Raw genomic sequence first — 26620 nt, 5'->3', positions numbered from 1 at the left:
AGGAGAGAGGTGGGCAATTTCTCTTGTAAGTATAAAATAAATGAATGCACATTGGATGTAAAAACAAAGAACCAAAAAATATCACCGGACTGAGAATCAGGAGTGTTGGCTTCTGGTAATGAATTGCTCAATATCTTTGACAATTTTTACAAGTTGTTTTATTTACTGAAGTTTTTAATTTCTAGTCATACAAGATAATCTCTAAGACCTTTTGTAGCTTTTAACTTAAATAATGAAGCTACATTATTGTTGCTAAATGTGCTTATTATTCATAAGAAAAGCATTTAAGAGATCATGACTCTGGTATTATTTTTCCTGGGACTTTGGGTATATTGAAAGTAGAAAGTCTGCTTCCTAAAGACTTTGGAATCTCAATTGTAGCAGAATAAGTATTTTTAAGGGCATAAATAAAGTCACATTTAATAAGGATAATACGAAGAAAAATTTATCTTGGACCTAGTTAGACTGGTACCCTATAAAGCCACACAAATAGAATTTACCGCAGGCTGGGAAGCATTTGGCTAATGCCTTCTAGCTTTTCCCTGTGGAGACTGTCTGAATTCTGATTTTTTTTTAATGGAAAGTAGAAGGGAATAGGGTGCTGCAGAAGTAGTAGTTTTTAAGTTCATGTCCCTCAATATTTCTTATCTAATAATAGAGAAAAAACAAAGACAAAACTGCATGTGAACAACTCACTCAATCTACTTGGAGATAGAGTATGGCTTAATTTTCTAATAACTGTAAACCAAAAGAGTAATAAGGAAAAAATGGAAGGAAAAAATTACCAATGACAGTAAATGATCTCTTATGTTCCCATCATGTCACAAGACTTTGAGGCCAAGCAAGCTGTCAGAGAGAAAGTAGGGGGAAGAAACAAGAAAGGAACTGGTGACCTGAATAAATTTGAGCCAGTCTGAGTCGGAAAATACTAATGGGACTCAGAGCATGGATGGCAGAAAAGGAATTTACAAGGGCACACTGCTAGAAATGACAGTGCGCAAGAGCTTCAGAGGAAGAAAAAGGCAAAAGTTAGGGAGGACCACTGTTGGGAGTTAGGCCGTAAGAGGAGAAGCGAAGTGGAAAGACACCCATTCTTCCCTCAACCACACACACAGGACAAGAATTCACCAAGGAATCTAGACTTTGATACACTGACAGAAGAGTATGCCCTTGTAACTATTAATCTTGTAAACCACCCCAGATCCACAGAATGAACAGAAGAAAGCTGAATAAATCTAGTCAAAATTACCATACCATATCAGAAAATATGATTTAGCACATCTGGGAAATCAACTCAGAAGGATCATCCCCAAAGTACACCCTAGTGAAATTATTAGACTTAAAAAAAAAAAAAAAAAAAAAAAAAAGCAAAAACAAAATGAGACAAAACAAAACAAAAAAGCTCAAGGCCACCAGGCAAAAAATCAAAGTACATTAGACTTACAAAAAAGATACAAGGAAAAACAACGGTGGCGTGAGTGAGGGTAGAAGGCAAATACACAGATGTTGTATTTTTTATCAAAGCAGAAATAAAGCAATTGAATATGAGTGGAGAAGAAGGAGAATCCATAGAAAGTAGAATAAGTTTATTGATTGTTGTATAGGCAATAGGTAGAATTTAAAGAATACTATTTAAAAGTAACAAACTAGAGGTTAAAATTATAAAACTGGACTCTAAACTGAATTTTGACTCAAAACTGTTTTCAAAGAACACATAAAACAAAGACATTATAGAAGATATAAATTCAAAGGTAACCATCAAAATGAAAATATAATTCTTTATTATCATTTTTAATTGAAGAGCAAATAATGCACACTTTATAAAGAAATAAGCATAGCAATAATGGCCTAACATACATAATTCTAAAAATATTGTGACAGAATTGAGACCAATAGAATTGAAATATAATAGTCATATCTGTAAATGGGAATCAACTAGTTAAAAGAATGTAATTCTCACTTTGTTTTACAAAGCAATACACAGTTATATGCTGTATACAAGGTACATAATTAAAACAAAATAATTAGAAAAACAAACATGATATAGGCAAAGGTACACTATCCACAGAAACAGTCAGAAAAAAGGCATTTGAACTTGCTATCAGACAAGGCAGTATTCAAGCCAAAAAAGCAATAAAACTGATAAGAGAGATACTTTTCAATGCTAAATGTTACAAATCAAAATGATATGAAATTTATGAATATAAACTGCAGAATATATATAGGAACACAAGACAGATCAAGTGGACAAACCAAAAATAATTAAGGAGCCAGAAGACCTAAATAACACAATCAATAAAATAGATGTTATCATCATATACCAAATTGTGGGCGTTGATAATAGAAAATGCACTTCCCTCTCAGGTGCTTATGGAACATTTATGAAGTTTTTCATATGCTAGTTTGCAAGGAACACATCAAAATGTTCTATAATGCAGAAATATTACCAACAATATTCTTTGATTACAAGGCAATATAACTAGCGATTATTAACAAATCAAAAAATTAAAAGGCTCTTCCACTGGGAAATATTTTTAAATCATTCTATTAGACAACTCTTGGGTGAAACAAGGAAATACATATTGAAACTGCAAATTTAATAAAATAAAGCACTCCATAAAGCACCCTCATGGTACATTCTGAGAAGTGGTCAGAGGAAAATTTATAACACAAACCCTTACACCAATAAAAATGAAAGAATGAAAACAAATTAAAGACCCAGCTCAAGAGACTTAAAAAAAAAAAAAATCAAGCAAAAGAAAGCTCAAGAGAGGAAATAAAAAAAAACAGATGTTAGCAAGGTAGATTATTACAGAAAAACAATAGATTTGGACATGCGTTTGTGTGTTGATGCAAGTGGGTATGCATACATAGGTGGGGTGGGGGTGGGGGTGGGGGTGATTCAAGGAGAATGGAGAAGTATCCTGTTTCAGACTTGAGGAGTTCTATGGCAAACACAGGTTTTACTAGGATAGAAAAGATGAGTACATGTATATACACACAAACACACATACAGGAGTGTTTTTCTGTAATTCATTGTTTTACAGCTTTTAATTGGGAACATATGTGGTTTTCATATCTGAACTGTGATAGCTTATATTGAAATAACAAGTGCGAACTAACACTATTAAAGCCCTAGTAGAGTTACTGGGCTTATCTCTGTACAGCAATAATTGATTAGCTCGTATGGTCTCTGGTCGGTGCTCAGGCAGGCCCTTTAGGGTCGCGGCTGACTCAACGCTGCTCACACCATGGCGTGGGTCCCCACTGCTCCCCAACCTCTAGAGAGATGTGGATTCTCAGAGCCTGGTTAGTGGGTTCTCAGAGCTCAGGCTGCAGGCAACTCCGTGGAGGCAAAACTGAACCTCTGGAATGGATGGGCTCTTCCTCAGCAACCTAGCTGTAGTGACAGCTGCTGGACAATGTTCCTCAGTAATGTCTATCTGTCAGTTTAATCATCACATTGTTTCATTCCAGTGGCAGGGACTCTGCTCTGAAATCTATATAGAAAAAGTTCCTGGACCCTAGTCTTTCAATGGCTTCAACAACCGAAGTACCTACTCTTGAGCCTAGTGGGCCTCTGGCCAAGTTGTTCCTGCCCATGGGGACGTGCAGCCGGGCATTCAGCTATAATGATGCCCTGAACCCATGACTCCTCCTCCATTGGACATGGGCAGCATCCCCTAGAAGCTAGTGATTCCAGAGTGCAAGTATCAGTGCCTTGCCAATATGGGAGAGGAAGAGGCCAGTGTCTCCTCCCTTGCCATGACCCTGTCATCAGTCATTGACAGTATGGACAAAGTCCCCATGGTGAAGGCTAAACCCAGCCATGTCATCATCATTTCTCTGATCACAGAAGAGACCCAGGAGAGCACTCAGCATTTTGAGCAACAGGCAGGGCTGAGAGATGCTGGCTACACACCCCACCAAGGGCCTTACCACCGAGGAGACCAAGAACTTTCCAGGGGCAGAAGCACTCCGCAGACTAAAACTACAGAGTGGAGAGATAATGAGAGAAGAGAAGCAGCCAGTCTCAGCCCAGTCCACCCCCAGTTCCCCTAAGCAGGAGCCTGAAGGATGGTCCTCTTCTGGCTCTTCCACAGCTTTACCTGGCCCAAATCTTAGCACCGTGGATTCTGAAATCACAGATAAAGATGGAAACTCAGCGGATAAATGGAGACCCTATGGATCAAGAACCCTCCAGAAGTCTGATTTGGGAGGTTTTGCCATCCAGCCTAGAGGAGCCCAGAAACCTTCTCCAATGGAGCTGAACCATGCTCAAGCCACCTGAATGGCTTAAGATGCAGCAACCTTCAAGCCACCTAAGATTGACACTGCAGTGATTGAAGGGGAGAAACAACCATCACAGACCCATAATCCTAAACTTTGTGACTTGAATTTGCTCACACCCACCAGCTTCTAGAGCCTTCTCTTCCAATGACTCTGGGTAGAGGGTGTCTTGCTCCCATTCCCCTCTTACTCTGGCTCTGATGTAGGAAGGGTTTGGATTTTTGTTTTTAAACCTCTTAAACTGAGACTAGAACTGGAGACATAATTGGTTTTTGAGAAATATTAGAGCAAATCCTGTCCTTGCGTGGAAGATGCCGTTGTGTATTGCTTTAACTTAAAGTTAGACTAAATAATCTCAGCAGTGCTGTATGGGAGCCTGTCACCTATTTTTGCATCATTTAGCCTAGACAAGAACATGCTCATTGCATACTAGGTAGATAATGTTTGTGTTGTTTCTCTACCACAGTCAGCATGAGCATGGACAAATCATGCAGGAGGGTGCTCACTGACTAGTCTCTGGCACCTTGGCCACTGGTGCTGTGTTCTCCAGCCTTGTCAGTGAGGAGACCTATGACCTGTTTGAAAAGCCAGACTTGGCAGCGACCTCCCCTCCCTGCTGCATGGAGCCTGGGGCCCTCACTATCCGACAGAGCCAGTTCCAACTACGGTGCCTCCACAGCAGTTCTGCTGGGCAGTGCTTCTCTATCATGTGTCGGCAAACATAAGCGCATAGCCGTCATTGCATTTTAAAGTGAGATTAAGTTAACTCCAGTTTGGTGGAAAACTTTCTAAGGGGGAAAATTTACCCTGCCGCTTTGGTCTAAATGGATGTTAAGCTTTTTTAAAGATGGTGGTAACTCTACATAGATTATAGTCTGGATGTTCATGGGAAGCAAGTGTCACCATGGTCTGCAACTTTTTCTAAGAGGTAGAAAGATGAGAACATTTCCTATAGGCAATCCTTCTCCCCCAAGTGAGCCTTGTACCTGGATAAATACAGAGCTTACTGAGGAAAGGAGCCAGGGAAGCACCTGTTCATTTCTCCTCTCTGTGGGCGTGTTTGGTCATTGTCCTGAAGACTGTTTCAAATCCCTGCTGCTTTTGCTTTGGAAGGATCATGTCTACATGGCCAGCTGGGTTGACCTTTCCATAGAGAGGCCCTGGTATCTCAAATGATGAGAACGATTAATTAATTTGTGTCTTCTGCTATGCACATATCTCTTACTTGCTTTGACAATAAAAACCTGTACTGCTTTCTCAAACAAACAAACAAACAAACAAACAAACAAACAAAATAGTGATGATTAAGGGACTCCATAATGTATAATATCTGGGTTAGCCACAGTGATGGTGGCATTAAAAAAGTAATGGACATTACCCTTGAGCAAATGAGAGTTAGATTCAATACCTGATTTCTTCAGTTATGTTTGGGTTTTAGAATTATATTCTTAGAGTGTTCTTAACACTCACTTTTACTAAAATTCTTCCAGGAGAAAATTATTTCAATACAGTGAGAGTTAAACACTTTTGCCTCACACCCCCTTTCCCATGAAGCCCTCTCATAAAATGCTTTATTATCAAAAACAGTTACATTGTAGCAGAACAAACATTTCGGTTGGACGAGCTGAAAAAAGATGACCTATTGAGTATTTCTACAACTTGAAGCAAAGAACAATTGCTCTGAGGGTTTGAGGGTTGAAGTTGTATCTTACACATCAATTTTCTGAATATTCCAGGCTTTCAGATTATCCATTGACTAAATATACCAAAGAGTAAACAATTGTTTATTTTTAACAATTCAATTTTCCCTTCTTTAGACACATTATAGGTTGTCAATTCTTTTTTTAATTTTTTTTTTAGGTTATACTGTGGCTTCATAAAATTCCAACCCCCTCATGAACAAAGGAACTTGTGAGTTCTATAGCACTAGGCTGAAATTATTTTTCCTAGTCAAAAATGAGTTTAATTAATTCATAAACTTTTCTCATTTAAAACAAATTTATCTTGTGTCTTTGATTCTCACTATAAATTGCAGCCATACTTCATTCTAATATATTCTATTACTATTTGGTGCCTCAAAAGATTTAAAGGATGCCAATTTCCTGTACAATTTATCAGAAAATATTCAGCAAAGCTGTTTAGAGGAAACTTATAAAAATACAACTTACAAAAGATTTATCACATTGCTTGCATTTTAGCATGTTTCTAGATTTAGTAACCTAGTTCCTTTCAGCCTTCTTTTGACATGAGTAAGTTTAATATTAAATATTAACTCTCTTCCCCATAAAAATACATATATATTATTTATTTAGGATGCATTTGTTATAAAATTATTTAGAGATTTTCACACTCTACTGCAGTGCTTATATAAGGATCATTTATCCTTATTTCATATGATTGGCTTTTCTCATAAATTTTATTTGGTAGTCTTGTCACACACCCCTGCCAAAAAAAAAAAAAAAAAAAAAAAATGAGTAGAGATCCTCCTTCATTTGTGGGAGAGGGAAGTCTCTGCTTTATTTTAGCATCTACCTATTATCTTCTGCAGAGAAAGTGACCTAATTAATCTGATGATTCAAATTCCAAGAGACTGGCCTGGTGTGCAACCTCAGGTGTTAGGTATCCATGTGTTTAAAGGTCATTCCCTGCTGTTATGTTTAATTTCAGGTGTCGTCTTGGCTGGGCTATGTTGCCATGTTGTTTGGTCAGTCTCCAGTTTAGATGTTGTAGAGGTGGGGGGGTCGATTAAGGGGACTAAATGGTAATGAAAAAATTAAATTAAATTAAAAAACAAAATAAAATTAAATTAAATTAAAAAACAAAAATAAAACCATTTAAATAAGTTGAAATGAGTAAAGCAGATTACCCTTAATAGTGTGTGAGTGGGTCTCAGTCCATCAGTTGAAGGCCTTAAGAACAAAGACTCAGGTTTCTAGAAGAAGAAGGAATTCAGAACAAGACTTTGATGTCAACCCTTACCTGAATATCCAGCCTGCTGGCCTGTCCTTTAGATTTCAGATCAGTCAGCCTCTGAGGTCCTGTGAGCCAATTCCTTATAATCAATCACTCTCTCCCTCTCTCTCCATGCCTTCCCCATCCCTCTCTATTCCTCCTCTCTCTTCCTCCCTCCTTTCTTCCCTCCCTCCCTCTCTCTCTTTTACCACCTCCCTCATTCCCTTCGTCCCTCCCTCCTCCCATCTCCTCTCTCTCTCCTCTGCTCTCTCTCTCTTTTTGGCTATGAACTCTGTAGAATATACCTGCTAATATATCTCTCCCATCTCTTTTCTCTTCCATTTCTATTTGGCTTGCTCAGGAAGTAGACCGCATAGGACCAGTTCCATCCTTTATGCTCTTTCTCTCTCCCCATACCTCTTCCTTCTTCAGCAGTAAAGATCCAAGTCTTCCCCAAAGGGTGGGAACTGGCTATGAGCTCTGGCCCAGCCTAGGGACTCCCACGTTGAATCTTACTGGTGCCTGGCAAAAATGAAGTAATCCTCTTCTTGATGTTTGTGGCTCCCTTGGGAACAACTCAGGTGAGAAGGGCAGGATGGGTGCCAGGACTTTCTGAATGAAGCCAAGTATCATAAGTAGAACCCTAAATCCTACCTGATCTGCAAACATATACCAGTTAAATTTGTTGGGGGCATGAGGGAGCAGCTCCATTTTGCCCGAGGCTAAGTCTCATCTATCATAAGATGGAATCACCCTGGTGAGAAGGTATAGAAAAGCGAGGCACCAAATCTCATCTGTTCTGCTCTCATTCAGTGACCATCACTGGGTTATTCATCTTACTTTTATTACTTCAAGTCATTAAATTTGCACCATAATCCTGGGAGGTAAATTTTATCATGACAACACTCAAGATCACACAGCTTCTAAATGCAGCTGACACCCATCCCCATGAAGAAGCATGTCCCCACAGTGCCCGCAGTTCCTTTGCTGGCCAAGGGGAGGGAGGTCCCACAGAGCCACCTCAGAACTGAGGACTTGCCTTAAATTTTAAATGTCTGCAAGTATTTGACTTATATTTTTCTTAAAAAAAAATACATATTTTTCTAAATACCTAATTAGTTAGGTATCCACTGAAGTTCATATTCTCATTCTTTCAAAATTACAGAGTTGGGCTGAGATAGAGCTGTCTTACCAGAGACCACATTATCTCAGCCTTCATTGCATTCAGGTATTGCCATGTAACTGAATCCTCACCTGGCCCCCTGACATTTGCATGTCTTGCAGGAAGTACTATTTTCTTTCTTCCTACTGGCTGAGATGACCAAAATGTGGCCCCTTGTTGAAGGTGTCAGAGCCACTGTACTTTGGGTCTCTGAATCAGGGCATGTAGGAAGCTGTCTGCTGCCCCAAACACCCACCCTGGGCTATTATATGCTTGAGAAAGAGACCTTTTTATTTTTTAAGACACTGAATTAATGCTGGGTCTCTTGTGTCAGCAGAACAGCTTAGTCTACCCTAACCACAGAGCACTCTGTTTATATTTTTAGTTCACTTATTTAACCTATAGGATTTTACTATGTAAAAATAGGGTGCGCTATAAATAAATTTGTTTCTTTGGTGAACTTATCCTGGTGAGTCAGTTGATATCTTTATGCAGGGATAAAATTAGTTAATTTCAAGTCAATAAAGTTTTTAAAATTTCACTTATTTGGTTGGTGGTCAATATGTAGAATAACTAGCTGGTAATTTTTGACTGATTCTTTCTGCTCCATTTAAAAAGTAGTATGTATGTGGCTTCATCACTTATCAATAAAAGCGGCTTACACACCTTGCTCTATCTCGACAGCCATCTCTCCAGACATCAAAAACCAAGGTTTATGGAGACTCCTGACTTTATCTGGGCCCTGTGATTACAATATCATGGCAACCAGAAGAATTATTTTTATTCTTTCACTTCCCTCCATTGTAGCTAGATCCCAGATTTATCTCAAACAAGTTATGTTTCTAGAAATCTTAACAACAAGGAATTTATCAAAGACAAACATCTTCAGCATTTGTTTGCCTTTGTTAGTCTGTGTAACATACTGTCAACATCAACTTCTATAATGTGTTTAATAATGGCAGACCTCCCTCTTTACCAATCAGCTGAGGGAGGTCTTGCTGACACCTGGGCAGTGGACTGCATGAACTGCCACAGGCACTTCTAATTTCCCATGACCATGACATGGTTATTTTTATGGAATAATTATTACTGAAGGATGTTTCAAACGTACTAGTTCTTCTTTCTTTCCTTGCATAGCTGCTTAATCTAGTGTCTCAACAATACACTTACACTTGTTTTCCTGATCTTGGAACAGGTGGGCACATATTACAAAATGTCAAATCCCATCAGCCTGGCTGAATATAGATATTCCATGTGGTGATTTCCAGTGTAGTTAAAGGGGGAGAAAAAGATGATCTGTCAAAATAGCAGCAATTTTAGTCATCATATATCACTTTACTCCAACTATAAATGGTTGCCTTTCTTATCTTCTACTTTTATTGTTCATGGCTCTGGAATTCTCAGCTGTGCGATATAAGTTATGAAATCATCCATTGGATTCTATCACATTTTTAAATCAAAATCCATTGCACTTGAAAAAAATACCAAATCTTCAACTTGGCCCACAAGAGACATTGGTTAGATCCATGCCTTCACAACTCCATGTTGTAGTACTGCAAGCTTTTATCATTCCCTAGACACAGTAGCTTCTGTGGTTTTTTTTTTTTTTTTTTTCTCATTTATTAATGGTTTGAACATTCAGAAAGGCCTTTCTGAACCTTCTAATAAGGTGTCCTGCTCTAACTGAGCACTCACAAAATTGCTATTTACTTTTGTGTCTCATTGTTAATTCAATGTTTATCAATTCTTTTCAGTGAATACCCATTGTTTTGCCTGCTCGGTATTTTTCATTTCCTGCGAGCGGGAAGAGCTTTCTGAAAACTTCCTCCCCTACTCCACTTATGTGATTCTCCCAGAAATGTCTTTTATGTAATTATATTTCTGCCCTAGCTACACTTCTCTAATAGAGCAACGAGCACCTAATTCCACTGTGCACCTCCTAGTTGCAGGGGATTGGAAAATGGACCGATCAGAATTATTTTCTGTGATTTTTCAAACTTCAGTTATCAGAGTTAACCCTTTTTGAATAGTATTCTGGTGATTTGACAGCCTTTTCCTCAGAATTTGGGGAACTCCATCTACAATGGGAGAGAATGGACTGGCATGCAGAAAGAATCAGATGTGAGAAAGGATTGAGAGCGCCAGTGGTATCTGAGTGCCTGATTCTAGGTAGAAACCGTGCAGCAACACTGACCTCGGAGGTGGACTAATTTATGAGATCCTGAAGTCTCCTGCTGCTTTCACCTAAGTGAGTTTGAGCTGGATTGCTGTTATTGGCAATTATACTCCATAAACTCACCCTTTTGGCCAGGATTTCCAATTCTCCACTTTTCTTGAGAACAAACATCGTCCTGTGATTTTGTAAAAGAGGCTCTATTGCTAAGAGTGCATTGAACTACAAAGGAACCAAGTACCAATAATGCTACTTCTCTGATTTCTTCACTTAATGTTACACTTTGAGAATGTATTGTGGAGGTTTTTTGTTTTCCTTTGTTTTGAAATCTACAAAGTGTCAAAACTGAAAGTTTCTTTAAATGATAGATTTAATACTTGATTTAAAGCAACCATTCTAGATTTTCTTGTGTATTCTCTTATTTTCTATCCTCCCAAAATGTAAACCCTCATTTGAAAATAGGTTGAAAATTTTTCTTCTTGATAAAGTTTGTTTTGCCTATTTCTCTCATTTAAAACTTCCTAAGTTCTGTTATCTTAGGGATAGCTAGAAAGAAACTCAGCTATTTTGACAATTTTTCCTGAAAATATCCCACTAATAAAGGCTCCAGGGATCCAACTGTGCAATGTAAAAATGTAAGCTCCCCCCATCTCTCAAAACTCCCAACCAGGGACCAGGCTCTTGCCACCTCGCCATATGCTTAGAATATTTCAGGGAGTAAAGTCAAGTTGGAACCATGTTTCCTACTGTTTCACTGTGATTGTTTATATAACAGATGCAGGCAATCCATCAACATCAGTAGAAAGTATGAGAAAACTGCTCTCCTGACTGTAGATACCAGTACACAGTCTGAAGTGCTTGCTTGAAAAAGAACACATACCATTATTTTCACCATTTGAAAAAAAAATTTTAATAATATCTTTGGGAGTAGATTAAACAAGCCTTATGGAAATAAAGGTTATATAATTAGATCAGAAAAGTAGTAATAATGACAACAATAACATGTGACTAATCTTTTATAGCTTACAGAACACTTTCTTAGCCATTCACACATTTAATGTGTTCGGCAGCTCTTAAAGAGTAACATTTTATAGATATGGAAGTTAAATTTAGTTGGAAAAAGTGATTGAATAAGTATTGCCAGATAAAATACAGGGCATTCAGTTAAATTTGAATTTCAGAAAAACATTATTTTTTTAAAATTTAAATATGTTCTAAATATTACATGTTTATCTGAAATTTATATTTAGCTGAGTGTTCTGCATTTTTATTTGCAAAATCTGGGAATGCTACTTAAAACTACGGTCACAAAGTTAAGACATGACTGTTAGGGAAAAGCTTTCCCTGAGTCTGAATTTCAGGGACTTGGCTACATGTGTGCTGCTTTCCATTTTACTGGAACAGAGGGATTAATAAATTATGGTCATATGTGAAATCAAGTTATCTGTAGGGCCCTGTGGGAGAGTGACTAACACATACCCATTTTCTGCTTAAAACTCCTTTCCCTAGGAATTGAGCTTGCTTGCCACTTCCTTATGCAAGTTCCTTAAACTGTTTGCATGGAGATTTGTTGATTTGCTGACCAGATAAAACATAAAAGAAAGGTCTAATGGGATCCTGCCACAGGCATTACGAGGGATCAAATTATGAATGTATTTATTTTTGAGTCTCTAGTGTTTGTCCCCCAAAGAGGTACAAAACATATCCGAATATTCCTGCCATTTTCTCGAATTGTGTCAAGGCCATGGACTCTGTGATTGTTTGCCCCTCATTCCAAGGAAGCAATGCCAGCTCCACTCAGAGAAGTGAACTGTCTGACCTTTTGACAGAAGACTAAATGCAAGGTAGAAATCAGATAAATACAACCTGGACATTGCATGTGATACAGAGTGAAAGTTCTTGTAAAATGCTTTCACCAGTTTTCATTACCTTGTTCCTCAAGGGTTTGACTCATTGCAGTTATATAAACAAAATTCACTGCAGTGCTGATGAGGACAAGGTCTCTAATTTTGGCAGATAAAACAACATCTTCTGGTCAAATGAAGACTAATGGCATCGCCAGCTTGCCATGCTGGTGCCCAGCTCACTGACAGCAAGTTGGGGAAAGCATGAACTCTGCAGAAAGGTTTTGGAAGTTTTTTGTGTCTTACCTCTTTATGAAACAGAGAAAATGATGAGTGTGAAAGGAGCTGTCATCAAACTCTGGGCCAGGGAAACATACACACTGGCTTCAGTGCAATGTACAAAAGCTTCCAGCCTGTAACTCCTTTGAACATGCTGTTTATCCCCCAAAGCATGAAGGACTACTCAGAGATGCTACTATCCAGGATGGAAAGTTCATGGAAAGCAGAACATTTCCGAGGGTGAGCTTATTGGAGAAAATTTTAGAAAGTATAGAGATAGCTCTCCTTTGCCTAGATCCATGTAAACAGCTATGCTCTACCATGCAAGATAAAGGGACCATCTACATAGCTCAGAAACTCGCATCTCTGAGTGCTGAAGTCTCTGGGAATGACTTAAAGGATTTCCAGTGCCTCCACTTTCCAATGAGGATTTTTTTCTATGAGGTTTATGTAGATATTGAAATATGTATTGCCAGGGGTGAATGACAGCTGGATTTGAGAATGCTGGCTATGTCTGACCAGTTTGTAGGGCATATTTACCAGAAATCTACTTCTGAGGGGCTGAGAAATCTCACTGGAGACACTTTCTCCAAAGAGAAGAATCAAACACAAAAGCTTGACCCAGTAACAAAACGCTAGTCATTAGAAGATGCATGTGCCTCTTGAATTTGAACTAATGCTTATAGTAGAATTGAAAAGGTAGGGATTGAGAAATGTGAGAAAACATCTGAAAAACTTGTTTGTAATGAGACCTAAGTCAGATACTAGAGAGTAAAGTAGGTAGCCCTCCATCGGTAAACCTCTAATAGAACATCACAGAAAAGGAAAGAGTGAAATGCCTTTCCCTTGACCACAGAATATCAACCACATTTGGCCCATTGGAAGCTCCATTTCAATTTTTAAAATAGTAATAATAATATCAGGATATTATGCTATAAAAGGTAATGTGCTATGCAGTGCTAGTTGGTATATAATATTAGGAATGAAAAGAGTATTAAAGGCTACATATCCAATAAATGAAGAAGGAAGAAACTTCTGTAAATAATAAATATTTTTTGTAAGAAATTCATCAGTAGAGTTTACTTTTATTTACTCCCAAGTCCAGTATTTTTCAATATGCCCTCTAGCTTATGATATCTACTATTTACTTTAAAATACTCTGGCACAGACAATGAGATATCATGTATATGCCAAGTACTTTAAGCTTTAGCTTTAGCTCCTCACTAAGAATCCACACTGCATTATGTGAAAAAGCCTATACATTACACGAAGGTACTACATGGTATCTTGAGCAACACTTCATGTTATCTGCGAGTTAGACTGGTGAAAGGTGGGAACATTTTTATGGGTGAAAGTAGTTATTTTGTAAGTAGAGTGATAAATGCTAAAAATAGTTGCTCATGGGTGATTTTGAAAGGTGTTCAAAGTATAAAGATTGACGAAAAAATTCAGAGCCACTTCCCACCTTGCAAAAACAGAGCATACAAATTCAGTGAGATCAGTAGTCTTTCTTTAAGGATGGCACTTGAGATGATATGGTCCTGTCATTGGTTTGAGGGAGTGGATGGCTGACCAGTGATGATAAGAGGAACAGAATCTTAGCTCTGGAGGGATGGCTTGTGTGTTTTGAGTGGACCTTTGTGTTGAGGCAGTAGTCACAGCATCGACAAAGTGTATGGGGACTGTAAGCTAACAAAACAGGGGAATGAATGATTTCTGTTTGCTTGCAATAAAAGTATAAAGCTATTTTTAAAAGAAACATTGTTTATGAGGCAACATTTGGTCCATGAATGGTTTTCAATGTACTGCAGGTTGTAAGGGTATGAAGGGAGCATCACAGGGCCTCGAATACATCAGTGGCTCTTATTGTCTCCAAAAGATCAAGAGTTAGGCACAGACCAATTGGCTTGAGTCAGTTCCCAATGCTTAGAAATTGCAACTTTTGGTGAATATTTGAAACATGTTAGCTGACAAAAGGAGAGAGATTTGGAGAAAGGGCTTGAGTTTTGCTGCAGCTTAATTCAGAGTCTGAAGGCAGTCTCCTGCTGCATGTACTCCCAAGGTGCCTGTGGAGCTCACACGGAGAAAGCTATATTTTTTCAACAAATAAACAGATTTGAGGATGGGAAATCTTAGGGAAGTGACTAAGAAAAAATACACATTATTACATGAGGATATGGATTTGAAGAGATAACAGGAATGCTTTTTTGAAGCCCCTTGGAGCAGCTCCTTTTGGGGAGAAGAATATCAACACCTGGGAAAGTGGCATTAAATAAATAATGCTGCCAAAGGCACATCAGGGGCTTAGATGTGCTCTGAGCACAGATTCACAGAGTTGAATTAATGAGAACATCTTGTATTAAATCATTCGACAACCTGGATGCTATTTGTCATTGAAATATAACTTAATATACGTTCTATATGCTATAAAATGCTCACCTTCAGAATGAGTGTACACATTGTGAATATATATGTGCATGTGGGTGCGTGTATCTTTCTCAGACTAATTCTCCATGGGGATGCATGCTGCTGGAAGGACACCTCTCAGATCTTGAGCAGGGAGGGCAGGACAATTAGAGGGCTTCTGCAAGTGGCACCTGGCCATCTGCTGAACAACTTCTACAAATGGGGAAGGCTGTATGGCTCCTTAGGTGGAATATCGATAGACTTTAACACACCTTTTTCCCCTGCACCTGCCTATCTGTACAGTGCTGCCAGATTCGTTTTCTTTAGTCTCCAAATTTGTCATATCTCTCTCCAATTTCCAGACTTTGAACAGCTACTTATTTCTCACAGATGAACTCCGAATATCTTCACCTGAAAGTTCAGACCTGAACAAGATGGGGATTTCAATTTTTGCTGCATGCACCTTAAATTTGCTTGACTGTGCTTTTCTCAAAATATTTAAGTAGCTCTAGTGGAAAAGAAAGAGGGAAATTAAAAAATAAAACAAACCTTCCTATTTATGAGAAAAGACAGCTTGCTCACCAACTCTGTAGAGGCGTTCATAAGAAATTTACATAATCAACATGGATTCCAAGTATCTCAGCACTTGATTACATTGATATAAACAGTTTGCTCAATATAAACTCAGTTGGCTCTCCCACTGCACATTTATAGTTAAGGAAAATCTCTCTTTACCTCAAAAGGAAAGAAGGTACTCTAGGATCAGAAACTTGCATCAGTATGCCAACAGAGTGACATTATAACATGCTTTTCCTAAAATTATCAATTATTCAGGCTTGAGTATTGCCGATGGAATGGGAAACATCAAAAGGAAGCTGAGAGGGTGGAGGAATTGAGTAAAAGAGAAAAACAGAGAAAGCACTCATGGACAGCAGAGTGGTAATTGCTGGGGTTGGGGTGGAGGAGAGTATAAGGGGAATAAATGGTGAGGGACGGACACTTGACTTGGCACGGTACACAGGATACAGTGTACAGATGACGTGTTATGGAATTGTGCACCTGAAGCCTACATAATTTTGTTAACCAGTATCACTCCAATAAAGTCAATTGAAAAGGAAAGCAGAGAGAGAAATGAGCGAGGAAGGAGGGGAGAAGGATTTGAGCAGCCCCCAATGGAAAAGAGCCTGGCACCACGCTGCTGTGGGCTGTGCCAGGCACCCATCTGTGGCCAGGCTGACGTAGCCGTAGGATAAAAAAAAACCTGTCTTCTGCAATGTGTGCCTGCCAATGTTTCTTCTTCCCTTTCTAGTTCAAGATGAATTCCAACCTCAGACTAAGATGGCAACATTGCTTTTGCTTTATCTCAGACATTAAATTGGGGAAGAGTTCATTTATGGAGGGTTATTATGGGGAGACCACCATAAAAGGCAGCTTAGGACCCACAATGAGTTTGGCAAGCAGAGGTGTGAAGAAATAAACAGCAAAGCCTCTCCTTTACATTCCCAACAAAGGGATTTGCCTGCTTTGTGTTGTGCAGCTATGCAGAGGTGAGCTGAAGAATAAATACACCCTCCTTTATGTTTCTCTGTCTTCATCTAATACATAGAATCTATTTCCTAAAACCCTAATTGGTTTCACACCCCTTTTTGTCCACTCCCACCCTCCTCCACACGAGACTCAGTCAACATCAGATACCCCATGTTCTCCAGATTGCAGTGGTGCTGGAGGCCGCCAGGAGAGGAGGGTGTTTGGAGGAGGAAGACGCACCCACTCTTGTTTAATCCCACTTCTCAGGCCCTTTGGTGTGGCATTCTTGGTGGCAGGATTTGGAAGGGGACAACTGGGTGATAGGTACAACTTTTGCTTTAGAGAAGGGGGCTGAGGCCTGAGGGAGAGCAAGTGTTAGTAATTTTGGGTGACTTTGAAGCTTGTTTCTTTTTGTTCAATTCAGTTCACCAGATTAGGGATGAGGATGAGGGCTTGAGGCAAGGACTGGCCCCAGAATGAATCTTCCTTTAGCCAGAGAATCGACTACTGAAGCCTCTTACAAGGAGAGGAAACTTTCTTTAACCCCTCTCTAAGAGGGGGGTGTTGATAATTTGGGGGGTTATAAGATTGCAGAACATTGAGTGGATCATGTTTCCTAGTGGGTGAAGGTACTCTGTCTTCTTTTTCCTGTTCTATTACACTTACTCCAGAGAGAAAATATTGTCTTCTCTCTTCCTTCTCTCTCTCCCTCTCCCTCTCCCTCTCTCTTTCACTTTCTCTCTCTCTCTCTCTGGCAGAAGAAGCATAACAGTGGAAAATTATAATATACAATGACAAATAATGTGGTATGCTGCTTTGCAATTTCATGGATCAGTAGCATTTTCAGAAATTTACATAATCTTGCTGACAATATCTTGCCTAGGTAAATATCATGCATACCACCTATTATCAGCATAATATGGTAACCTAAAGTTCATTTTAACATCAAAAATGTAATACAAATAATCCCCATTTTTAAAAGTAGTAAATTTGGCTTTAAAAGAAATCTTATGGGTCAGATTTCTCCTGCCCAAGTGAAGACTTCATCATTTGTTAAGTGTAGGGTTTGGAAGGGAAAGCTTACCATTTGCTGCTAGGGAGCGTCAGGAAGCAGATTCTTTCTCACTGCACTCAGAAGGAATTGTAATCTTAGACTTCCAGCCTCCAGAACTGTGAGACAATATATTTTGGAGATCAATCCCTTGTCTGAGGTATCATTGCCAAGTATGTTTTCTGATATGGTTGGTTCCCTTTTCATCTTGCTGATGTTTTCTTTTGCTGAGCAGAAACTCTTTAATTTGATGTAGTCCCATTTGTTTATTCTTTCCTTCATTTCCCTTGCCTTAGGAGATGTATCGGTGAAACCGTTGCTACGTTGGGTATCTGAAATTTTCCTGCCTATGTTTTCCTCTAAGATTTTATGGTGTCACATCTTACATTTAAGTCTTTGATCCATCTTGAGTTTAATCTGGTGTGCGGTGTAAGTTGGTGGTCTAGTTTCAGTTTTTTGCATGTCCCTGTCCAGTTCTCCCAGCACCATTTGTTGAAAAGGCTCTTCTCACTCCATTTTATGTTCCTTCTCCCTTTGTCAAATATTAGTTGACCATATAGACTGGGGTTTATTTCTGGGCTCTCTATTCTGTTACATTGATCTATATGTCTGTTCTTATGCCAGTACCAGGCTCTTTTGATTACAATGGCTTTGTAGTATAGTTTGATGTAAGGTATTGTGATTCCTCCTACTGTGTTCTTCATCAAGTTTGCTGTGGCTATTCAGGGTCTTTTGGGGTTCCATGTCAATTTTTGAAGTATTTATTTTAGGTCTGTGAAATATGTCACTGGTATTTTAATAGGGGTTGCATTGAATATGTAAATTGTTTTGGGTAGTATGGATATTTTAATGACGTTGATTTTTTTCATCCATGAACATGGTTTATGCTCTCATTTATTTGTATCTTCCTTAATTTCTTTCTTCAGTGTTAAGTAGTTTTCCAAGTACAGGTCTTTTATCTCTTTGGTTAAGTTTATTCCTAGGTACTTTATTTTTCTTGTTGCTATAGTAAATGGGATTTTTTTCTAGTTTCTATTGCTGATATTTTATTGTTGGTGTACAGAAATGCCTTTGATTTCTGAATACTGACTTTGTACCTTGCTATTTTGCCAAATTCACTTATCGTGTCAAGTAGATTTTTCATGGAGTCCATACGGTTTTCTATGTACACTATTATGTGATCTGCAAATAATGACAGTTTTACTTCCTCTTTTCCAATTTGAGTGCCTTTTATTTCTCTTTCTTGTCTGATTGCTGTGGCTAGAACTTCCAAGACTATGCTGAATAAGAATGGAGAGAGTGAATATCCTTGTCTTGTTCCTGATCTCAGGGGGGAATGCTTTCAGTTTTTATTCATTGAGTGTGATGTTGACTTCAGGTTTCTCATATATGGCCTTTATTATGTTGAGGTATGCTCCGTCCATTCCCATTTTGCTGAGTTTTTCATCATAAATGGGTGTTGTACTTCATCAAATGCTTTTTAAGCATCTATTGATGTGATCATGTGGTTTTTGTATTTCATTTTGTTTAGGTGGTGTATTATATTTATTGATTTGTGAATATTAAACCATCCTTGCATCCCTGGGACGAATCCCACTTGATCGTGGTGTATGATCTTTTTAATGTGTTGCTGTATCCAGTTTGCCAATATTTTGTTGAAGATTTTAGCATCTATATTCATTAGCAATATTAGCCTATAGTTTTCTTTCTTTGTTGTGTCTTGACCTGATTTTAGAATTAGGGTAATACTGGCTTCATAGAAAGAGTTTGGAAGTCTTACCCTTCTTGGATGTCTTGGAATTGTTTGAGAAGGGTAAGTGTTAGTTCTTCCCTAAATGTTTTGTAAAATTCGCCCATGAAGCCATCTGGTACAGGGCTTTTTGTGCTGGGAGTTTTTTGATTATTGCTTCAACTTCCTTCTTTGTTATTGGTCTGTTAAGGCTTTCTGCTTCTTCTTGATTCAGTTTTGGAAAATTATATGTTTCTAAAAATTTGTCCATTTCATCTAGGTTGTCAAGTTTCTTGCCATAGGGTTGTCTGTAGAAATTTCTTACAATCTTTTGTATTTCTGTGATATCAGTTGCAATTTCTCCTCTTTCATTTCTAATTTTGTTTATTTGGGTCCTCTGGCCTTTTCTTGATGAGCCTGGCTAAAGGCTTGTTGATTTTATCTTTTCAAAGAACCAGCTTCTACTTTTGTTGGTCTTTTGAATTGTTTGTTTAGTCTATGTTATTTAATTTTGCTCTGATCTTGATGATTTCCTTTCTTCTACTTCCTCTGATCTTTGTTTGTTGTTGTTGTTGTTCTAGTTCTTACAGCTGTAGGGTTATGTTTTTTATTTGAGATTATTCTATCCTTTTCAGGTAGGCCTGTATTGCTATGAACTTCCTTCTCAGTACTGCTTTTGCTGTGTCCCATAGGTTTTGGACTGTTGTGTGTTATTATCACTAGTTTCCAGAAACTTCTTGATTTCTTTCTTGATGTCATTGTTAACCCATTCATTATTTAATAGCATGTTATTTATTCTCCATGAGTTTAGATGTCTTTGAGTTGTTTCCTTGAGGTTGACTTTTATTTTCAAGGCATTGTGATCTGAGAAGATGCTTGATATAATTTCAATTTTCTTGAATTTGTCGTGGCTTGTTTTCTGTCCTACCATGTTGTCTTTCTTTGAAAATGTTCCATGTGCACTTGAAAAGAATATATGCTTTGTTTCTTTGAGGTGAAAAGTTCTATACATATCAATTAAGTTCATTTGATCTAGAGTGTTGTTCAAAGCCTCAATATCCTTGATGTTTCTTAGCTTCGAAGATCTGTCCTTTGTTCACAATGGGGTGTTAAAGTCCCCTACTATGAGTGTGTTGCTGTCTATATCTTTCCTGAAGTCTTTCAAAAATTTCATTACATATTTGGGTGCTCCTATGTTTGGTGCATACATGTTTACAAGGGTTATATCTTCTTGATGGATTTTTCCCTTAAGTATTATGCAATGCCCTTCTTTATCTCTTTTTTGTGGCTCTTGCTGTGAAATCTGTTTTGTCTGATATAACTATTGCTACCCCAGCTTTTTTTTTCATGTCCATTTGCTTGGAATACTTTTTTCCATCCCTTCACTTTTAGTCTGTGTAAATCTTTTGTTTTAAGGTGTGTCTCTCGTAGACAGCATATGTGTGTCATGTTTTCATATCCATTCTGCTACCCTATGTCTTTTGCTTGGTGCATTTAATCCATTTACATTTAAGGTTATTATTGACAGGTATTTATTCATTTCCTTTTGTGCCCGTGTTCCTCTCTCTCTCTCTTTTTCTTCTGTTTCGTATAGCATTCCCCTTAGCATCTCTTGCAATGCTGGTTTGGTAGAGATGTATTCTTTTAATCTTCCTTTGTCTGGGAAACTCCTTATTTCATCTTCCATTTTGAGTGAGAGTCTTGCTGGATAGAGTAGTCTTGGTCGTAGGCTTTTGTTTTTCATTGTTTAAAATATTTTTTACCATTCCCTTCTGGATTGTAATGTTTTTGTTGAGAAATCAGTTAATAGTCTTATCAGAGCTCCCTTGTATGTTATTTGCTGTTTTTCTCTTGCTGCCTTTAGGATTCTCTCTTTGTCTTTGAGTTTTGCCATTTTAATTATGATGTGCCTTGGAGTGGGTCTTTTTTGGTTCATCTTCATTGAGAACCTCTGTGCTTCCTGTACTTGCATGACTTTTTCTCTTATCAAGTTAGAAAAATTTTCTGTCATTACTTTTTCAATTAGGTTTTCTATCCCATGCTCCTCTTCTTCTCCTTCTTGTATCCCTATGATACAATATTGTTTCATTTCATGTTGTCCTTCAGTTCTCTTTAACCATCTTCATTCTTTTTAAATCTTTTATCATTTTGTTGTATTGTATGGGATTTTTTTTTTTCTATGTTGTCCTCTAACTCACTGATTCGATCCTCTGCTTCACTTAGTCTGCTTTTGATTGCTTCTACTGTAGTCTTCAGTTCAGAAATTGTATTCTTCATTTCTTCCTGGTTCTTATTGGGAGTTCCTATGTCCTTTTTTATTCTGGTGTAGTTCTCAGTAAGTTCCTTGTAGCTTCCCTGGAGTTCTTTGTAGTTTCCCTGGAGTTTGTTGTAGTTTTCTATGAGTTTTTCAATTTCATTGAGCTTCCTTATAACTATTCTTTTGAATTCCATGCCTGATCACTTGCTTACCTCTGTTTCATCCAGCACTCTTTCTGGGGATTCCTCTTTTCCTTTCATTGGGAGGTTGTTTCTGTGTCTCCCCAGGTTGGATGCCTCTTCTTGTTTGTTTTTGTTTCTTAGATTTGCCTGCTTTGATTTCCCACCTTTGTGGTATGAGATTCTGTATAGGAGAACTGGGGGATTCAGTAGTGCAGTCTCTTTGATCTCCTGAGCTTGATGCTCTTGGGATGCCCCTTATACTATTTTTTAAAGCTGTCTGGTTGTATTTCAGTTATTTTTTGGTGGAACCTTCCCTCTGGCTAGTTGATTGAGAGTCACTCTGCCCACCACATCTTGAGCTTTTTTATAGAAATGCTGTTAAAACATAAACTCACAACCCAGGCTAGAAACCCACACCCTCAAAAATATCCCCCACCCACAATCACACTGTCAGCAGCAAATGAGCCAGAATTAATATAGGTGTAAAGAGGTTAAGACTATTATACTATATGAAAAACAGATAAGAGTTGGCTAACTGAAAGAAAGATGAGTTTTGTGAGGGAAGATGGTAGAATAATAATAGTAGCAAATAGGGTCAAGGCAATGCAAGGCAGTAAGTAATATTTACATTGTATGTTGAAAAAGGGAAAGAAGAATGCAGAATGAAGTGAGAAAGTGAAAGTGTATAGTATTATGTTTATATAGCAGTTATATGTTATGTATTTAGTGCAAGAGGGAGGATAAACAAAGCACACACACAAAAATTTAAAGAAGAAGAATAAGAGGGAGAGAAAGTAGGAAACAGATTAAAGAAAGAGCTTTCCCCTGGTGCAACCCTTGGGCGCTGTCTTCTTTTTCTGGATCCACCCCTGGTCAAAATTCTATGAGTTTCAAATCTTCTTTTCTGGCTGGCTATCTGTGAGGAGATCTAGCTGGATTCTGAGGCTGCTATTCTCTCATTCGTGGGCTTGCTGCAGCTCTTTGCTGTGGGCTAAGTGAGTTGAGTCCCCCCCACTGGTCCTGTGGCACCTTCCAGCACACCTCAGGCTTGTTTAGCAACACCACTCTGCTGGCGAGCCAGTACGCATGCCCGTAGTCCTTGCCCAGCCTCGGGTCCTGTCTCCACTCCTCCTCCAGAAAAGTCTCTGTGTTGTCTCCAAGCTGTAGCACTGGCCTGCATCCCTGCCTGGCAGAGACTTGTTGTGTGCATGCGTGCACAGTGTTGCCTGCCTGAGGTCCCCACCAAGTCTGGGGTTTTGCTGCAACTTTCCCACCTGGGCCCCTTTCTGCGGCTCAGTTCTGCTTTTTGTTTAGTGTAGCCTTGATGGGAGTGCCTGGCTTGCAGGGTTGCCAGCCCAGGGTTGCCAGCCCAGGGAGTCCCCACCAAGGCTCAGTTCACAAAGTTTCTCACAGTCTGGGCTGTTCTCTGTCTTCCCGCGCCTCCAGCTGTTTCAACCAAACCTTCTTGCTGACTCCCTCTGATACTTTGCTGGTCAGGGTGCCTATGGTAGGGGGAAGTTTCCAAGCAGATTCTGGCTAATGGGCTGGTCAGCAGCTGTCCCTTTCGGGTGTGGTACTGCAGACGCACTGCACTGGGAAGCCCAGCAGCTCTGTTTTGAGAGCACAGGCCGAGCTTTCTGCCCTCTTTCATGCTGCTCCCACACTCCCTTCCCTGTTTGCGCTGTCTGAAATCCGCACTCACTCACTGCACTCTGTGTTTGTGCTCCAAGTCCTTCCGTGATGGGAGCAAGTGGACAACACTCCACTGCCATCTTCTCTCTCTCAATGAAACTTTTGATTGAGCCTATTTTGTTACTTCTTGTTGTAAGATGTTCTTTTAAAGGGATTTTCTCTTTGATCATCTCCATATGCCTGGAACAGTGTAAGTGCCAGGCGCAGACCTGCTTAGCTTCTGAGACCAAAGGACATCCAGTGCGTACAGGGTGGCATGTCCTTAGACAAGAAAGGCAGCTTCCAAGAGCCTCATGAGCCTGTGCTTCTCCCGAAATTACTTTCTCATGCCCTTCTTTGCTTTCATTTCTACTGCGGCCCATGACTGATTAACCCAAGACCAACCTGCAGCTGTCTTTTGTTTTTACATGTTTTTGATATTTATCTAATGGAATATTAACAATGTGTTGATTAGCTGAATTACAGAACAACAACAAAACTTAACCTTGCCCAATAGATCCATTGCACTTAAATCATTACCTCAAAATTGTTAGAACTAGAGCTTTAGCTCCCTAAAAAGACTGACTTTGTAGATGGAAAATGATGAACCCTTGGAAACATTAATTTTAGCTTCCTTATATTTCAGCTAATTGAAGCAAATGACCCAAGAGTAAAATTTGTTGGCAGCATAGGCTTTATTTAATACAAAAACCTTTCTTATCTATAGAGAACAGCAAAGAGAGCCTTTGGCACACACATTTGTCTATGAAGCAATGGTATTTTCACTGGCTTTACCCTTTGGGGAGAAAAAAAGCAGAACAAAGAATCAGCATCTTGAATTTTGAATAGATAGGCTCACTTGGCTGCAGTTGTAGGTTACCTACAGGCTATGTGTCTCTAATTATTTTCCCTTATAAATTCTAATTTGTCTTCTGAGATTTGAGAAAAGTGGGGATTAGTGAGTGTTTTCAGGAAAGGAGACCAGACACACTTTCTTAGCTTCTTTCTTTGACATCCTCAGATAACATTAAAGCATTTTCTCCTATTTCCTGGTTAATTTAATCTAGTAATTTTTATTAAGACCTAAATCCCCTAGAGAAAACTGCAGATAATAGGTTGGAGCTCTTTCTACTCTTTGTTACTCTTGGACATTCTTTTCTTTTGAATTTAGTTAGGTGTTTCAGTTTTAACTTCTGTGGGTCACCAAGGGAATGAATGGATTACATTCCACTCCAAAAATAATTATTAAGTGCCTGTATGTACCAGACATGTACAGAACCTTGGGAATAGCAGGATAAATAAGACACAATTCATTCTCTCAAGGAGTGTTCATCCTGGCTGGGATGACAGATATGTTTACCATTACCATAACGGACACAGTGAGAGCTATGCATGTGGTGTGAGAAACTTCCGTGGGATCCCAGAGAAATAAACAATTTTTCCTTGTAGACTTTGTATTCCCCTTCACCACAACTTAACAACAACAACAAAGTGAAATCTCATGAGAGTTATCAACATGAATGTAATAGAGAGCTTCTGAGGCAGTAAGCTGGTAGAAGGCACCCTGAGTTTGATTTATCCATAGTTTGAAGATACAGTCAGCTCAGCCTGGAAGGATCTCATAGAGCAGACACAGTGAAAATCTGAAGTCAGCTTCATTCGAGGCTGAAACACTTTGTTCTGCACACGTCCTTACACCTTCATAAATTTATACACCTTTAGAACATTTATTATCTAGACATTATCAGTGAACCCTGGGAAGAGTACTATGAGTTTTGAAGAGAAAGAGATATCACAACTGATGACAAATGATTAGAGAGATTTTAATCTACTTTATTTGTTTCTCATGTACCTTTCAGAGATGATTACGTGGGTAAAAATGCAGGTACACCAACTTTTTTTCCTTTCCTTTTTTTTTTTTTTTTTGCATATTTTCAGGTTTATTGGCTTTTTAAAAGAGGGACAATAAAGAAAAACATAGCTAGGTAGTGAATACTTTGGTTCTTAAAATTATTTCTATGTACTACATTTAATTTATTTAAATGCATCTAATTCAGATTTAGAATAACAGGATAATTTGTTATATAATTATATAGGATTTATCATTGAATGGTGGCTTACTGAGCCTCAGGAGGTATTGGAGTCATGATTCAGGGTGCAGAAACCTTTTGTATTAACAAATAACAGTTCTCAGAACCTTATAAATGATGATTGATATTGCTGTAATTGTTACACAATGCTTCTTAAGAATTCATTTTTAATGTGGGCTGGTCACTATAATAATTGATATTGAGTGAAGGACTGCAAGCCTATCCTACATCAGCTGAATGCAAATCAACCACTTTTATTAAGCTAAACTCATCAGGGATTCCCAAATTCTAGGATCAAGAGAAAGAGTGAGGCCTTCTGCTTCTGCAATTGTTACACAATGATTTGTTTTTTGCAGTGTTATTAATTTGCACTGTTTATTTTAAGGTGCTTTGGAATCGCCAGACCAATTGCAATGGTACAAAGAGCTCTTGTGTGCCTCACACAGCTGCCCAACTGCCTGCTCACACCACATCTGCCTCGCATTGTTCTCTCTCGTTTCCATTCTCTTTTCTGTACCATGTGAGAGTAAATGTGACACACATTAGGGGTAAGAGCAGCTGACACTGCTAGTCAGAATCAGTTATCAAGAGCCAGTTGCTGGACACCAGGCCAGTTATACATTTAGCTTAGAGAGTGATTGTGAAGCATGAACAATGAAGAATTCACTAGATTCTTATACCTTATGCAACAATGCAGTCTCAATAATATTTTAGACAACCTGTGTATTTTGACCACCATTAATTTCACTAAAAATATCTTAAACTTTTACATTCTTTATGCTAATTAAATATCACTAATTTTACTAGTACAAATTTTAATCATTTTTTTTACATTTATTATGCTAACTTGTACACCAAATGTATATTATTAAGTCTGACATGCAAAATGACTGTTAAGATAAATATTTATCAGAGGCCAAGTGTGAAGATATATGCCATAATTTGTGGTCAGTCATTAGATCAATTGACCACTCTGGTATATATAATAGATCAAAACCTCTCCTCTT

The 26620-nt window shown here is 38.5% G+C and overlaps 1 pseudogene; it reads left to right on the top strand.

Annotated features, from left to right (window-relative positions):
• The first annotated feature begins 3535 nt into the window (after positions 1–3535).
• Positions 3536–4423, top strand: LOC150002627 (putative monooxygenase p33MONOX pseudogene; annotated as a pseudogene).
• The last annotated feature ends 22197 nt before the right edge of the window (positions 4424–26620 follow it).

This window comes from Furipterus horrens, unplaced genomic scaffold, assembly GCF_987537825.1.
Source record: "Furipterus horrens unplaced genomic scaffold, mFurHor1.1.pri manual_scaffold_8, whole genome shotgun sequence".
NCBI classification, from domain to species: domain Eukaryota; kingdom Metazoa; phylum Chordata; class Mammalia; order Chiroptera; family Furipteridae; genus Furipterus; species Furipterus horrens.
The sequence above is the reverse complement of the archived record's forward strand: the minus strand, read 5'-3'. Positions and strand labels throughout refer to the sequence as shown.